Source organism: Equus asinus, chromosome 3 (assembly GCF_041296235.1).
Source record: "Equus asinus isolate D_3611 breed Donkey chromosome 3, EquAss-T2T_v2, whole genome shotgun sequence".
Taxonomy (NCBI): Eukaryota; Metazoa; Chordata; class Mammalia; order Perissodactyla; family Equidae; genus Equus; species Equus asinus.
Genome location: NC_091792.1, coordinates 152918960 through 152937570, shown reverse-complemented (window position 1 = coordinate 152937570; position 18611 = coordinate 152918960). Strand labels below are relative to the sequence as shown.

General features: G+C 34.4%; 1 long non-coding RNA gene across 2 annotated transcripts in view; it reads left to right on the top strand.

Moving 5' to 3' along the window:
* Positions 1-16049, top strand: part of LOC139044999 (uncharacterized) — a 68435-nt gene extending 52386 nt beyond the window's left edge. For both annotated transcript variants that reach the window (XR_011502490.1, XR_011502491.1), the window contains 2 exons: positions 9162-9209; positions 14765-16049. This is a non-coding gene — a long non-coding RNA (uncharacterized lncRNA). The remainder of the gene's footprint in view (positions 1-9161; positions 9210-14764) is intronic.
* The last annotated feature ends 2562 nt before the right edge of the window (positions 16050-18611 follow it).

Genomic DNA, 18611 nt, shown 5'->3' with positions numbered 1-18611 from the left:
GGCCACCAGCTCTTTTCTGTAACTGCATGTCAAAATAACAAGATCTTGCCTGCTTATTTAGAAAACCCTGCTTAATAACTGACTGTCTAAACCTGTCACAGCCTTTGAGTTGTGAAAGCTGGCTTTTGCAGTGAGATTGGGATATTTTGTCCCTAGAACATAAAGTACATGCTTAAAATAGCCTCAAGGGTGGTGACCCAGAAAGACAACTCGTGAGGTAGGGGTTCTTTCTCAAATCACGACACTGGTATTCTTAGAGTCCCAGAGATATAAATAATGAACATCAGGGAGCTGGCCTGGTGGCATAGTGGTTAAGTTCGCGTGCTCCACTTCGGCAGCCCAAGGTACATAGGTTCAGATTCCGGGCACGGACCTTGTACCACTCATCAACCCATGCTGTGACGGCATCCCACATGCAAAACAGAGGAAGATTGGCACAGATGTTAGCTCAGTGACAATCTTTCTCAAGCAAAAAGAGGAAGATAGGCAACATATGTTAGCTCAGGGCCAATCTTCCTTGCAGAAAAAAGAAAAAAAAGTAATGAACATCGAATCTTTAAGAATTCTTACCAACCACAGAGAGAGTAGAACACATGCGAGAAACATTTGGTGGGCAAAATAAACTTCTAATTCACTCAACTAAAAAATATTTTTGAATGGTAACAGTACATAGTGTTCTGCCACAGAATTTCCCCTTTGGAAAGTAACTGGGCCTAGCAATTGTGGTAAAGAAATCACATAGATTCAAACTCCTCTAGCATTCATTTAGCTGTGTGATCTTTTGATAGGTAGCTAACATCTCTGAGCCTTGGTTTCTCTTGTATAAAGTGGAGATGACTCTCATCTTACCATGCTTTTTGAGAAATAAGTGAGAAAAATGTATGTACAACTCTTAGAAAAATGCTTGCACATATCAGGTATACACATTGATTTTGCTTGTTTTTGGTAGAGTTACAATCATCATCATCATTGTCACCCTCATCATGACTGTCATTCTCTTCCTCCTTCTAACCTGTTACTTGGGTCTGCAAAGCCTTGTATGATTTGGTCCCTGCCTGGCTCACAGACCTCACATCTTGCCATTCCACCTCCATCGTTTCATTCTAGCAAGATCTGCCTTTCTTCTGTCCAAGCACATTCTCGCCTCAAGGCTTTTGCGCTAGCAGCAGCAATGCCTGAGATTCTCTCCCTCTAGGTTTCTGCAGAGTTGGTTTGTTTCATCATTCAGGTCTTAACTTACAAATCACCTTCTCTGCAACAGCTCCTCTGGCCACTCAATCTCCCTTTGTCACATCCACATAATTTACTTTGTCAGGGTTCGCACCATAATTAATTTGTTTGCTCGTTGTTACCCACCCCCACAAGATGCTGTCTCCATGAAAGCATTGATGTTTCCTGATATTTGCCTGCTTCTAAAAGTGACCCATGGAAGAAACTAAAAACATGCTTATTGAATAGAGAATATAATTTATCAATTGATTAATGAAAGGTTATACTTCAGCAGAAAACTGTGGACTTTGGAGTCAGACATATCTCAATTCAAATCCGGCTACACACTAATGGAGAAGCTTTGGACTAATTTCTTAATCACTAAAGGTTTGTTTTTTCCATTCATAAAGTCAGAGATTTTATAAATCCTCACTGAATTTTGTGAGTATTTAGACAAAAATGTGCAGGTAAAGTGCCTAAGAAACGTCCTAGAATATAGTAAGTGTTCAATATTCGTTATGGTGAGAATCAAATGCCAGCTAGCACTGCATTCAGCCCAATAGCAACATTTCACCCTTGATGCAGGGCATCTGCATCTTTGTATATTTTGTGCACATGCTTCCAGGAAACTTTGGTTTTAGACAGCAGTTATTTTAGCGTTGTAATCTCCAAGTATTTTTTTTTAATTCAGGTATACTTCACTCTTTTTTTGTGACGTGACAAAATAATTTTTATTGAAATATAACATACATACAGAAAAATGTGCACACTAGAGCCCATGAACTTTTCACAAAGCCATTCCGACTAGCACTGCAGGCAGAGCACTGCCCCACCCAGAAGCCTGCCATATGCCCTCTGCTGAACACCACATCCCTGTAAGGGTGAGCACCATCCCGACTTCTATTGTCTTAGCTTAGCCTGTTTTTAAACTTTATGTAAGATGTAGTCTATACAGAAACTGATAATTAATAATGTATACCTGAAATTACACAATGTTGTAAACCATTATGACCTCAATAAAATAAATACAAAAATATAAAAAATTAGCTTTGACCCAGAAACCCTATTCTTAGGTTGCTATCTAACAAATGCATACATATGTTCATCAAGAGATGTAACAGTTTTATTCATAATGGCCCAAAATTGAATACTACCCACATGCCCATCATTTGGATGGGTAGTTAGTGGTAGGTGGACAGTTGGATGGATAAATAGTGGTAGATTCACACCATGGAATTCTATACAGCAATGAAAATGAATGGTCTGCTATTACATTCAACAACTTAAATGAATCTCACAAACAGGATTGAGTGAGAGAAGCCAAAAGTCAAAGATTGCATGCTTTATGATTTCACTTCACCCATTTAAAGCTGTCTTTTTTAAGTGTACAGTTTAATGGTTTGCATTATGTTCACAAAGTTGTGCAATCTTCACCACCATGTAATTTCAGAATATTTTTATAATCTCAAAAAGACATTTCACATCATTAGCAGTCAAATTCCATTTCTCTCTCCCCACACCCTTTATTGACCAGTAATCTACATTATGCATTTATGGATTTGTCTATTCTGGACATTTTATGTAGATGGAATCACAGTATGTGGCCTCACGTTCTTGGCTTCTTTGACTTAATATTTTCAAGGTTCATCCACGTTGTATCACGAATTGGTACTTCATTCCTTTTTTTTTTTTTTTTTTTGAGGAAGATTAGCTCTGAGCTAACATCTGCCACCAATCCTCCTCTTTTTGTGAGGAAGATTGGCCCTGAGCTAACATGTGTGCCCATCTTCCTCTCCTTTATATGTGGGATGCCTGCCACAGCATGGCTAGATAAATGGTGTGCAGGTCCGCACCCAGGATCCGAACCAGCGAACCCCGGGCTGCCGAAGTGCAGCATGCAAACTTAACCATGTTGCCACCAAGCCAGCCCCATCATTCCTTTTTATTGCCAAATAATATTCCATTGTTGTACAAATTCCACGTATTGCTTATCCATTCATAAGTTGATGGGCATTTGGAGCCTATCAACTAACTGAAGTTTCCATATTTTAGCTATTGTGAATAATGTACTACGAAAATTCATATACAAGTTTGTGTGTGGATATATATTTTTATTCCTCTTGGGTATGTACCCAGAAGTGGAAATGGGGGGCCATATGGTAATTCTATATTTAACGTTTTGAAGAACTGTGAAACTGTTTTACAAAGTTGCTACACTATTCCACATTCCAATTCACAGCGTATGAGGGTTCCAATTTCTCCACATCCTCGCCATGACTTGTTGTCTGATTTTTTGATTATAGCCATCCCAGTGGGTGTGAAATGGTGTTTCATTGTGGTTTTTATTTGCATTTCTTAGTGACTATTCATGTCAAGCATATTTCCATATACTAATTGTCCATTTGCATATCTTTTTTGGAGAAATGTCTATCTATATTCTTTACCCATCATTTAATTTGTCTATTTATTATTGAACTGTAAGAATTTTTTTAATATATTCAGGATGCAAATTCTTTTTTAGGTATTTGATTTCCAGTTAATTTCTCCCATTCCGTGGTTTATATTTTCAGAACAAAAGTTGTTCATTTCAATGAAGTTCAATTTATACATTTTTTGTTTTGTTGCTTTTGTATTTGGTGTCCTGTGTAAAAAAGTATTGCCTGATCCAAAGTCCCAAGATTTACTCCTATGTTTTCTGCTAAGATTTTTTTTTAGTTTTAGCTCTTACAATTAGGTCTTTGATCCATTTGATTTGAGTTTTTATATGAGGTGAGGTGGGAGTAGAAATGTATTCTTTTGCGTGTGGATATCTAGCTTTTCCAGCACCATTTGTTGAAATGACTATTGTTTCCACATTATGTTGTCTTGGAACCCTGGACAAAAATCACTGACCATAGATACATGGGTTTATTTATGGACTCAATTCTATTCCATTGATCTCTATGTTTACCCTTATACTAGTACCACGTGGTCTTGATTACTGCAGCTTTGTAGAAAGGTTTGAAATCAAGAAGAGTGAGTCCTCCAATTTTGTTCTTCTTCAAGATTGTTTTGAGTACTCTTGTCCCTGGCATTTCCACATGAGTTTTATGATCAACTTGTCAACTTCTGCAAAAAAAGAATCTGGGATTTTGACACCAATTTTGTTGAATCTGTAAATCTATCTGATTAATATTGCCATTTTAACAATATTGAGCCTTTCAGTCCAAGAACATGGGGTGTCTCTCCATTTATTTAGGTCGTTAACTTCTCTCAATAATTTTTGTGGTTTTCAGTGCACAAATCTCGTATTTATTTGGTTAAATTTATTCTCAAATATTTTATTAGTTTTGATGTTATTTTAAATAGCTTCTCAATTCATTTTCAAATTATTCATTGCTAGTGTAGAGTAATACAACTGAATGTTATGTATTGAGCTTGAATCCTGCAAATTTATTTGAAATTGTTTATGAGCTATAATGGATTTTTTTGGTGCATTTTTTAGGATTTTTTATTTATAAGTTCATATCATCTTCAAATAGAGATAGTTTTAACTCTTCTCCTGCAATCTGGGTGTCTCTTGCTTCTTTTTCTTGCCTGAATACCAAGGCTAGACCTTCCAACACAGTGAGAATGGACATCCTCGTCTTGTTCATGATCTTAGGAGCAAGACTTTGTTCATTTTTTCTTTAGCATTGAGCATGATGTTATCTATGGATTTTTTGTAAACATTCTTTATCAGGTTCAGGTAATTATCTGCTATTCTTAGTTTGTTGAGTGTTTTTATTATGAATTTATGTTGGACTTTGTCAAATACTTTTTCTCTGTCTATAAAATCACGTGTGTTTTTTCCCATCTTATTAATGTGGTATGTTATACTATTGATTTTCATATGTTGAATTTATCTGTATTTCTGGGATAAATCCCATTTCATCCAATTTTGACCCACCTGGTATAATTCTTTTTATATGTTTCTGTACTTGGTTAGCCAGTATTTCGCTGATAATTTTTTGCACTTATATTCATAAGAGATATTGGTCTGTAGTAATTTTTTCCTATGATGTCTTTGTCTGGTTTTAGCATGAGGGTAATACCTGCCACATAGAATAAGTTGGGAAGTGCTCACTTCTATTCTAGTTTTACAAAAGTTTGTGAAGGATTGGTATTAATTTTTGAAATGTTTGGGGAAAGTTTTTATTCACCAATAAAGCCATGTGACCCTAAGGTTTTCTTTGTGGCAAGATTTTTGATTACTAATTTAATCTCTTTACTTGTTATAAGTTCATTCTCATTTCCTATTTGATTTTGAAAAAAAGTAGTTTGTATCTTTCTAGGAATTTATCATTTTCCTTTAATTTAGTGAATTTGTTGGCATATAATCGTTTCTTGTATTCTGTTATAATTTTTTTCCTTTGAAAACAAGGACTCATTTTTCATACTGATTTTAATAATTTGACCCTTTCATTCTAGCTAATGGTGTGTCAATTTTGTTAATATTTTTCCAAAATCAAACTGATTTTGTTGATTTTCTCTATTGTTTTTCTATTTTCTGTCACATTTATTTTCACTCAATTTTTATTATTTCTTTCCTTCTGTTTGATCTAGTTTTACTTTCATTTTCTTTTTCTAGTCTCTTAAAAAGGGTAGAAGGTTAGTTATGGATTTGAGATCTTTCTTCTTTTTACACATAGGCATTTGCACCCATAAATTTTCCTCTATACAGTACTTTAGCTGTATCTCATAACTTTTGGCATACTATGCATTTGCTTTCATTTATTTGAAGTATTTTATAACTTTTCTTGTGACTTCCTCTTTGATCTATTGACTATTTAAGAGAAAATGACTTAATTTCCACATATCTGTAGTTTTTCACCTTTTCTTCTATTAATTTATTTCCAATTTCATTTCATTGTTGTTGGAGAATAAACTTAGCACGATTTCAACCATTTAACTCTATTGACAACTGTTTTATGGCTTAATTTATGGTCTATTATGAGGAAAATTCCATGTGCATTTGAGAAGAATATGTCTTCTGCTCTTCCGCTTATTTGATAGATGTCTTCTACATCTAGTTAATTTACATTGTTTTTTAAATCTTCTATTTCCTTGTTCATCTCATGTCTCATTGTCTTATCCGTAATTCAAAGTTTGGTATTGAGATCTTCAGCTATTACTGTTGAGTTGTCTGTTTTTCCCTCTAATTATATCAGTCTGCTTCATGTATCTTGGAACTCTGGTGTTAGGTACACATGTGTTAATATATCTTCTTGTTTGATTGATCATTGTATTATTAAAGAGTATCATTCTTTGTCGTTAGTAATGCCATTTTGTCTTAAAGTAGATTTTGCCAGATGTTAGTATAACCACCCCAGGTCTCCTTAGGTTATTGTTCACTTGTTTTATCTTTTTCCACCTTTTTCTTTCAATCTATTTGTATCATTGAATGTAAAATATATCTTTTGTAGATAGTGTATAGTTATGTATTTTTTCCATTCTTGCAATTTTTACCTTTTAACTTGATAATTGGAGTATTTAATTCATTTGTATTCAATGTAATTCTGACACATTAGGACTCACATTTGCCATTTTTCTATTTATTTCCTATATGTCTTATGTGATTTTCCTCTTCTTCCAGTTTGTTTCTTCGTTTCTTCCTTCTCTTATGTTGAATAGATATTTTATAGTTCACATTTTAATTCCCTTGCCATTTCATTTGCTATATCTCTTTAAGTTATTTTCTCAGTGGTTGCCCTGGGGATTACCATTATTATCTTAATTTAGAACAATATATTTTGAATTAATACCAACTTAATTATAATAGTATACAAAATTTATTCCTATCCGTCTCTATCCCTTATCCTTTATACTATTATTGTCATACAAATTATATCTTTTCACATTATAATTCCCATCAACACAGATTTAAAACCATTGCCTTATGCAGCTGTCTTTAAATTCAGAAGGGAGAAAAGAAGACATGTGAAAAAAATGGCTTGCTCAATCTTATATTTATCTAAGTAGTTAACTTTAATGATGCTTTTTCTTTCTTCTCAAGGATTTGAGTTATTGTCCAGTATCATTTCATTTTAGCCTGCAGGACTTGTCTTAGTATTTCTTGTGGGACATCAGTCTACTAATGACAAATTCTTTCAGTTTTTTGTTTATCTGGGATATCTTCTTATTTTTAAATGATAGTTTTATTATATTGAGAATTTTGGGTTGATAGCCCTTTTCTTTCAGCAATTTGAATATGTCATCCTATACCTTCTGACCTTCGTGTCTTATGGTATAAAGTCAGCCTTAATCTCATAAAAGATTCTCTGTACACGATGAGCCTCTTATCCCTTGCTGCTTTAAGATTTTCTATCTGCCTTTGGTTTTTGACTGATAATGATGTGTCCAGGTATGAATCTCTTTGAGTTTATTCAACTTGGAGTTTGTTATGCTTCTTGAATAGGTCAACTAATGCTGTCCTTCCTATTAGGGAATTTTTTTGGACAGTATTTTTGAAAATATCCATCCTTCCTTCCTTCCTTCCTTCCTCCCTCCCTTCCTCCCTCCCTCCTTCCCTCTCTCCCTCCCTCTCTCCCCACCTTCTCTCTCTCTCTCTCTTTCTGTCTCTCTTTCTCTCTTTCTTTTCTTTTCATTCTGGGACTCCCATTATGCTGAGAGTCCATATACAATTTTTTGTTGGTCTGCTTGAATATGTCCCACAGGTCTCTGAAGCTCTTTTTATTTTTTATTCATTATTTTTCATTTCTGTTCCTTGAACTGCATAATCTCAATTAACCTTTCTTCCAGAATGATTTTTCTTTCTTCTTCTTCCTCAAATCTCATGTGGAACCTCTCCAGTGAGTTTTTTCTTTTCATTTAATTTACTTTTCAGCTCCAGACTTTCTATTTGGTTCTTTTTAAAAATTTCTATCCTGTGATTGATATTGTCCGTTTGGGAAGACATTATTTTTGTACTTCATTTAGTTTTTCAGACAGAGTTTTCCTTAGTTTTTTGATCATATTTAAAATATCTGATTAAAAAGTCTTATCCTAGTAAGTAAATATTAGAGCTTCCCCAGGTATGGTTTCTGTTGACTTTCTCTCCTTTATATGGGCCATACACTCTTATTTGTTTGCATGCCTCATAATTTTTTGTTGAAAACTGGACATTCAAAACAATATAATCTGAAAATTCTGGAAACCAGACCCTCCCTTCTCAGGTTTTATTGTTGTTGCTGTTTGTAGTTGTTTTTTGTTTGTTTAGTGACTTTTCTGAACTATTACTACGAAGTATCTCTTCTTTGTTATTTGTGGCCACTAAAGTATCTGCTCATTTAGCTTACTGGTCAGTTTATGGGTTGACAGAGACTTGCTTCAATTCCTGGCACCAATACACTTCCCAAACTTTCATGAAATGTTCAGGGTGCATGTTAGGGCATGCATTTAACACTTAGTCATGCAGTTAACAATTCTACCTTAGCCTTAACTTTCTGCTTGCACAGCCTCAAGATCAAGCACAGCTGAGAACATATGATTTTCTTTGGTCTTTATGAGAATGTATATCCCTCCAAACCCACAATCCTACATATGCAAGTGGTCTTTAAGATTCTCAGAAATGCAACCGAGTTTTTCAGAGCCCTCTAGAGACTTCTCATTTCCAGCTTTTTCTCTTAAACTTCTTGGTTAGCCTATTTGTCTGAAATGTTATGCTTTGCCTCGGGTAGCTGCGATGTTCAACATTTACCTCTGACTGTTTTAGAAAAATGCCCCTATGGAAAAGGCTGTTTGTATTGGGAGAACTCTCAGTCAGGGCAAATAAAGACAGAATTGCAACTGGGTTTCCAGGGAACTACCAGATCAGTCCAATAATGCCAGTTCTCTAGGAATGGGGCTTTGAAGGAGGTCCAACCCAGTATCCCCCCCTCCTTTAGCTATCAGATTGCTGGTGTTCATAGTGATTGTGGTCTCTTGATTTTCAGGTGTACCCTGGAGGCGGGAAGTGCAGAATGGGAATATGGAAAACTAAGGTACCACAAAGCTCACTGTTCCTACCGAGATTCAGCTGTTTTTCTCAAATGCACATTTTGTGAATTGCTGAAAAGACTTTAGTTAATTTCTAGTGTTCTGAAAAGCTGATTCTGACAATTTTATGACAGTTTTCTCTTAATGCTATGGAGAAGAAAATTTTTGGAGGTCCTTACATCATCATTTTCATTGATGTCCTGCTCCACATAATTTTACACAATAGTTTCATATACCATGAATCTCTAATGAACATCTTTAAAAAGACAAATGTAAATTAAATGCATACAACGTAAATATATTTAACATAAGAGGACATTAATTTCCATAACTACTGGAATTGTATGTCAGATGGCTAAGACATGTGGCGGGCAAATCTAGAAGTATCTGTGATAGCTTCCTTATTTTAAGAATACCTCATTAATCTATCACCAGCTAATTTGTCTCAGCAGAAATGAAGGTAAAAAAATAAAATAGCAACCATACAGCACGTTAATCTTTCAACCTGGTTGCTTTTGCCAAATCACTTGTTCATTTATTCGGCCCACAGACATTAACCATGCTTGGCACTGGGGACATAATTCCCCAAAAGATGCTAACCCATGTATATCTTAGATTCTGTTGAAGAAGACAATTGCATAAAGACGTAATTGCAGTATTTACTACTAATAAATAGACGTATACAAGTTGTTATAAGAATTAAGAGAGCTTTATTATATCTATCTAGGTTGGGAAGGATGTCCTCATGATGGTAACGGCATTCTAGGTGAAAATGTTGAGATTAAATAGGACTCTGACAGAAGAAGCAGTGAGATTAGAAGAGAACAACATTAAATACTTTATCGTGAGTTAAAAGGAATCATTTAAATTACATTTTTGACAAATATTATTTAATTCAGTCAGATCAAAATCTGGCTTCCAGATATAGAGATAGAGAGCTTACAAAGATTATCTGTCTTATCAATTATTCTTTGCCCTTCCTTATGATGCTATCCCTCCAAACCATTACACATATTTCCATACACTGTGGAACTTACATCTTGCTTTATCCTGTATTATGTAAGTGTACATTTGTGTCTTCTATTAGATTATAACTCAAATCTACATATCCCCATGGAGTAAGCACAATGTCATGCACATAGTTTGTGCACACCAAGCATTTGATGTTAGAAAAGAAAACCAGAGGACAACTTCATAAAATTCCACAGCAGATTCTGGATTACATTATAAAATTTTTGAGCTTTGACTGGGTTTTATCACCACTCTCATGGAACCCTCTCAACAGCCTCAATTCTAGTCACACTCAAGATTATTTTGGAAATGATGGTCATCAAAATCATCTTCAGGAGTGAAGGCCATCCCTGAAATAATTTATTTAGATTTTTTTTTGGTCCAAAATTTCTTCTTAATTTACAATGTGCATAGTCCAGACTTAAAATGAAACTCTAAATGAAAACTAGTTTGAACTGAAAATATTACCATCATTTCTTTTTATCCAAAATTTCCCATATTCCTTCAAGTAATGTTGTTTTATTTAATAAGAGTCATTGGTCATTTTTATTCAACAGAAACATTTGAGAGAAAAGTTAAATGAAAAATTTGATGTTTCATAATTATTCATAATAGAAGGCACAAACTAGCTACAAAACAAGTATTTACTTTCATCTCACAAAGTTAAAATAATTCATTTTCAAACATCACAAATTAGGAGATTGTATATAAAACTCTGAGTATACTTCCTCTCTCTAAAAGCTCAGGATATCTGTGAAGTGGCTCCAATCTCCTGGAGCCAATGAGCATTTTCTCCTTTCCATGTCACAGTCCTCATTGTTCTCTTTTGTATTTCAAACACTGAGCACTATTTCAATTGCAATCCATCATCATGCTATTTTGATTTTATAGAAAATTTAAGAGGAAAGTGAAACGCTTTTGTACCTGTATTTTTATCTAAAAAGGAAAAATTAAAAATGGATTATGAAAGCCTCATGTTTTAACAAAAACATGAGAAAATGTATTTCCCCTTTGGAAATAAAAAGAATTTCTACATACTTACTGTGCAAACAAAATATGTCTTTGTCAATGCATACAAATTAAGGTGTCACTGATAAACAAAGCATATTAAGTACTATGACTGGTAAATGCAGTAGTTGCATCAAGAACAATTTGATAACCTAAACCTAAAAGACTAAAGTTTCAGCTGGTTTTGTTTCTGAGTAACAACAGATTAAGCAATGCTTCTGTAAAATGTAAGTGAAAAAAGTGACATGAATACCAAAATCATTTACCAAAGGCAAGATTATAAAAGTTTTTTTCTAAGTACAGCATAAATTATGAGACCTAAACCGAAACAAGCATTTGTAAATGAAAATTCATACAGAAATGGAATCGTTTAGTATATTGAAGGAAAAAGGGTAAATCCACAGAACACTATTTTTATTAAGGACAATTTATATGCAACCAAGAGACTTATATATATATATGTGTCCATAAAAAAACACATATCCTAAGATGGCTTCTTCTTGGGTATTGGAAACTTGAAGACAGACAAGTCTGAATTGGTTTGGAATCTGATGGTTGATGATATCTCTGTATGAAAATAACAAACCATGTTTGACAATTTCGAAAGATATCAAATTTAAATCCATCCATTGCATTGTTTACTAATAACCACCTGCGCTAAAGAGTTTCATATGGTCCCTATCAGGCACACAAAAATGAATAATGCTATGAATTAGAACTGGAAATGTTCCCATGGTTTTAGTCATAGACAGTTAAAGCTTTGCTTGATGAAATGGATATACGTTTCATCTGTCATACACCTTATAGCTGAGCAACTAAGTAATGGAAGATGTTGGGGCAATTTTTGATCTGTTGAAATTTACTTGCTCATGCCAAGCTGGGAAAAATCCTACCTCCAGCTCTCCAATAAAAGTTATATCAACAATTAGGCATTTTTGTTTGACATTATAACCATACAAACTCTAAATATTTGTCTTCAAGGGAAATAAAAAATAATTTAAAATAAGTGAGTTTTTTATTATTTTTTACTGGAATTCACTTCTTTAGAAATTCACCAAAGAAAGAGTAATCTGGGACACTTTCTTGTGCTTAATTCATTTCCAAAAGTCAAAGTAGCGGCCTGAGCTATATGCTCAAAATTGTGAAGTTGAAAATTGATTTCCAAAAATGTTCTTTGATTCTCAATTTTATGACAATGAATTAACATTACAATTTGCTTTTTTCAGTTAAGAATGATCAAAGAATGAGGAGTTCCAAAATCAATGATTTGAACTGTAGTGTAACATGATCAGAAACAATAAATATGACCATTTGGAGTATCACAAACCTTAAATATATCCGAAATTGCTACTCTATCTATTAAATAAGCCACTGATCAAATATCTCTTTACACAATCTATCTGTATTATAGGTGAACAGCATTTTTCCGTTACACAAATAAACGAGTATATGTCATTCCCAGATAAATGATTCAATGCTGACTTCGTACTGAACATCACAACAAAAAATACAGGAACTGACAATGACATCATGATACAAAAGAAAATATGTCAGTTTTTAGTTCCAAATCAAAGGAGGAAGGAAAATACACCAACTAAATATTTCTATTTTTTCAACTTGTCTTTTTTCAACTTTGAATTTTAAAAAGTAATCCAAAATGTTATACTTGCTTGTATTATGTTACATATCTATGCCATAATTATGTATGGTAAGGACAGTTTAATTATATTTTTGAGACAATTTTACTGACCCCTGACCAACTGTTAACGTGTACAACTCTTCTGATACTAAATTTGACAATCATGATTTTTACATATGATCTGTATTTCTCAAACAATTGTTAGAATAGGAAACCTAGAACAAAGCCTTGCTAAATAACTTAATAGGAAAAATACAAACCTATAGAAGATTTTGAAGATATTAAGGGAGGGATCTGGGGAAAGATTGAGGTACCATCAGAAAAGAGTAAATGATGGAAATCCAAAGTAGGTGATATTGAAATGATTATTTACTAAAGTACAAGATCGGGTCCCCATTTTTTATATTGTCAGGTACTTAATAACAGAGCAATGATAAAAATGCTAACTCTTTGGGTTGTAATCACATAATCAATCTCACTGTTTTAATTTTTAAATATTAATTTAACTTAAATTTAAGTAAAATTAAACAAAAGTAGTACAGAAAATTCTGAAATAACTAATACATGAATGGTGAACAGACAAGTGTCAGATCAGTGGAAGGGAGCTAATAGGAGGCTCCCAAGATACCAGAAAGAAAGGAGCAACCACAGAGTTGCCCCGTGACTGAGAAAGGATGCACCAATGAAATAAACAAAATTGAAGCGTCATCACCTCTACTTCCCATTTTGTATAGGGAACAACTTGCTCTCACCCACATGTTGCATGTAGGAGAAATTTCAGGGCAAAGGCCAACAATTTTAGAAGCTATTGTTGAGGACAAATGAGATGAGCATAACCCTGTAAATGACAGACACCAGGGCACCATTCTTGCCTTCTAAAATGCTTCCTATGCCCCAAATCAGCATTTTATTTGCCTTCAGGCAAAATGAAAACTCCCAAGTTGTTATAAAACAGATGCATTACCATTGAGTGTATCTCAGTAATCGAGTAATATTTGATATTAAATTATATCACTGACTTTTATCCTCCTCTAACGATAATAAAATGACTTGGAATAATTACATGGGCAATTATCTGTTAACATTTAAATTACGGCATTATGAAGTGTGCTTAATTGTCTTCATTGGGGGTACCAAAAGTCAAGCTTGCAAATAGCAATTTAAGGTATTTCTACTACCGGTGACTTAACTTCAGGTCAGATGGTACAGTGAGAAGACAAAATGAAGTGCTTCCAGGTAACATTCAATTTGAAAGTGAACCAGGACTTTAGCATCACTTTTATTATAGATCTATGTTGGAAGGGGACAAACAAGGGCCAGAGAGTAGCTTACCCTATTGAGCTTCCTCAGTGGGAAACCTCAGATCTGAATCTATGTAGCTGAGGATAAAAGACCTACATGGGCATTGGAGTTTTTTAATTGTCATGACTTTTACAGTAAAATTTTAGTAAGCATAATGAAAACTGCCCTTCTGAAATTCACCTGTTTTCTCCTTAACTCAATACTTAGGGCTATCTTCAATAAATCAATCCCTTGGCTCTCCCACATTGTGTGAAAAGGTTGTGAAGTTGCAGGTCATTCCTAAAACATTCTTAGAATTAGAAGGTCACTGTCAAACCCAGTTTAACACATGGTGCAGATCTTCCAATCCATAAAGAGCTCCTCTTGGCTGGTATTGAGGATCCCTTCTCTCTTCTTGTCTCTTGTACTGTTCTCCTCCACTCACATTCTTCACTCCTTGCACCTGCTTTATTCTGGTGAGGAAACCTCTGGTTTGTAGCTTCTACGCTTTAATGGGAAAGACTTTAAATCTTACAACGTCTTTGGTGGAACATCAACAAGATAGAATCTTTTCTCATCTGTGTTAATATTGACTAACACAATTTTTAAATTATTTTCCAGTGTCCATCCCATAACTTTCTGTTACCAAGACTTCGGGTGACATGAGGATTAGTGGGAATGAGGAGGAAGATACAGTGATGCTGCCCTTACCAAAATGAGCCTCACAAATTATCTCTATTTTCCTACAAATGTTAGTCTCCAAAATATTCAGGTAATAATGTTTGCTTCATGATATTTATCAGGATCCCATAAGCATTTAAGTAACCTGATTTAGTATGTGACAGAGTAGGTTTTCCTGGGTTCATGCAAAGACAGATTTAAAATTCTGAAATGGAAAATAGGAGACAAGATACTTTCTATTTATTGACTACTACTGTGTATCAGGTTCTAGATAGAAAATTATACAACTTATTTAAGTTAGATTCATGTTCTTATTAAATAGTAAGAAGTGAAGTAAAAGAATGATCCGTCGTATCGGAGTAAGACTTTAGGGGAACCCACAGAACGCAATGGCATGAAGAAAAAGAGGCTAGAGAGCCTGACTGCCAGGGTCAAAGCCAGTTCCACCACCTACTAGCTGTGTGAACTTGAGTTAGCTACTCAATTGCTCTGTCCATCAGTTTCCTTAGAAAATGAGAATAATAATAGTATCTGGTTCTTAAGGTTATTTTAAGGAATAAATGAGACAATGTATATACAGGGCTTGAATCAATGACTGGCCCTGTGTAGACTCTTTATTAGATATTAATTAACTAAGTTAAAATAATAATGTCAGCCCCTAGTAGCGTTCTTTCTGGACACAAACTGTACAATGATATGTGAAGGCATCGGAAGGTCTCTGTATTCTTTTTGGTTTGGTTTCATTTACATTTTGGTTTGCTAGGTTTTTTGTTCACTTCGTTGTTGTTGAACTCTTAGCAGATGGGAGAACTGAGACTCAGAATAAATACAGCTAATCAAAGTCAAGTTTTCTGATGCTTTGATGGTTTCAAACTGAGACTATGGAGAAGAGGCAGAAGATGTCAATAACTATTGTATATCATATCTACCTTTTACCCTTGGAAATATATATTATTATTTATATTTCAAATGGAGAAAATCTCTAGCAAATGTTTGATCTAAGGTTTCAAAATGCATTTATGGCTGATAAGTTTCTCTTCATTCTCCAGAGATTTCATTTTAAAAGTTAGGCGTCTATAAAATATTTATGAATCTTGACTAATGTTTTCTTTTTAAATTTTGCCTCATTATATGTTTATATTTTCTTCATTGTTTAATATTTGTTTTTCATTTGAAAAGGAGCAACTTAGATTGTCCCCATAGCTTTTGCTGCTTACATCTTCAACTTTCTGACTGCCAGGACTCTTACGTCTAATTTGACTATAATATTCAACTCTTTTGGGATCTGAATAAATTTTTGAGATTCCCGAAGTGTCAGATTCATTTATGAAGGAGCCAACAGAGCTAACAGAATCTACCAACCTGAGCTTCCCATCAAACAAAACATTTATATTTAAAGAAGAAATAGAATTGCACAATTTCCCCTCACCTCCACCCAGTGAGGTAGTAGAGAGGTCAAAATGATGACATCAGCTTGGATGAGACACTACTTAACTCTTCCAGGGAGGGATTATCAGGAAAACACCCATTCCTTTTCTCATCTATCTAGTTACTTCTTCTATCCCAAACAAAATAAAATGGAGTTAATGAAAGCTGTCCAGTATGCAGTCAACAAGTAGAGTAGTTATGGCCTAGATTAGGCACAAGATGACAAGGTAGATTTGAATACCACAACCTACATTTAACTTTCTCTTTAGGTAAAATGAAATAAACACTGACTTAAAAGGAAAAACGATAATATAATTAAACAAACTCTCTTTATCTTGCTTTGTTAATAAGTCTAATACGTCTAAATTATTCCCTATTTAGTTTCTTATTGCCCTATTTTGATAGAAAACATGATTTAGTAGAGTGCATTTATATTCACTGGGATAAATCATATTCAATGCTTTCATTATCAAACTATACCTACTCCCAGTACAGGACCTCAACCACACTTAGTCACTGAGAAAGTAGTGATTTTCAGTAGTGTGATTTCCTCTCAATGACATTTTGTTTAAATAAGAAAATCTGTGTGAAGTGGCTTTGTGCCTAAGGGTAATTTGTTTGAAGTTTAAAATGTCAAATATTGGCAAGAACGATGGTAATTCTGTAAGTTGGGGAAGTAAAGCAAAATAAGTGTTGATTTTCATTTCCCAGGGAGGACCTAATACTATTTAGTAATCCCCAATCCTCTGGCTCCCATTTCTTAAATGACACTTACGCCAGCTGGTGTGTAAATCACAAAAGAATGCAACCATCACAGCACAGGAGGTCTTTTAATCACAGTCAAGACTAAAAATATAAGTCCTATCTATTTTTTCATCTAATCCTTTATTTAAAGGGAAACGCTGGGAGGAAAATGCAAAATTCCCTCATTCCTCTGAAACAACGAAGCAACATTCTATTTCATTTTGGTGCACCTTCGAGTGACTGCCTGAACAACTCAATGTTATTATAGAAATATGGTAGTTCAAAGTAGCCAAAAGTTGCAGACATGAATTCTAGTGATAAATTAACATATGTCCATGTGAGGAAGACATTTTAAAAGGATTCTGCAAAACATGCCAACTGTGGAACATTAGGTAATCCATTTATGTTAAGTCTGGAGACAAGAAGTCTTGAGTAGTGTTAAGTTGATTGCTTTCAAATGTCTGAAGGGATGTCAACATTATTAAAAATAATAATAATAATAATAATAATAATAAAACTAGTTTTTGATATTGCTCTAGAGGCCCAATATGAGATGACTGTACAAAAATTATAATGAAGATAATTCATAAAAATTAAAACAGCCTACCGGTGAACTGCCTGCCTTATGGAAGGCTATGCTCTTTATTCCCTAGAGATGTTCATGGCAAGGCTGGAGGGCCAACCTGGTCCCTATTCGTTAAATTTCCATTCAACTAGGGCTGTTCTATCCTGGAGCACAGGGAAGATATGATGTATGATGACTGCTTTTTTATTCATTTTCATGCCCTCTACCTGTATGCAGAAAATGAACCCAAATATCTGAAATGGAAAGCAAAAATCAAGTGAAATACAAATGTAATAAATCCTTCCCATGTTAGGGAATCACCCTCAGATATAGAAAGGGATCCTAAATTGGATCAGAGGTTGAACTACATTTGTGCTCCGGAAACTTGTTCCAAGGCAAACTATAGCTCTGTGACAGATTGCCAGATATTGTACAAAACAGAGAAGCAAAAAGCATCCTGTGGTCAATTCAGATTTCAGAAATAGTTAGGGGTTAGTGGATATAAGCATAAAGAATTTCTTGGGTGCAGAAATTATGAGAACCTTTAAGATGTAAAGTAAAATGTGAATCATTAAAAGGGGATTTAGAAAGGCAATTTTACCAAACGACTTTTTCAAAATGTGTTTTCCTTTCTTTTCTTGAGGAACACCTTTAACTTATGAGATTCTAGTTCCATGCAATGAAATTTGGGAAGTGATGAATAAGTTCAAAGAGTGAGGTTTATCCTGACATATGACGACATGGGCAGTCAGATGATGACTCAATTCATCTCTGAGGGACGATAGGGGTTAAACATTTAATTCCAGGAGGGAACCAGAGTGAAGAGGGCTCACCTATAACAAAATAAGTTATTTGTCCTTGGAAATGTACAAAACCAGAAATCAAGAGCAGAGTATAAGATTCAAATACCAGGAACATTGGAAATGGTGCCACATGTGAGAGAGGTCAAAGATGGAGATTAAGCTAGTGGAGTGAAGCCAAGACATCAGAGCCAAAGACAAGGAATTGAGACAATTGCTGAGAATAATTGAAAAGATCTGCATTTTGTTG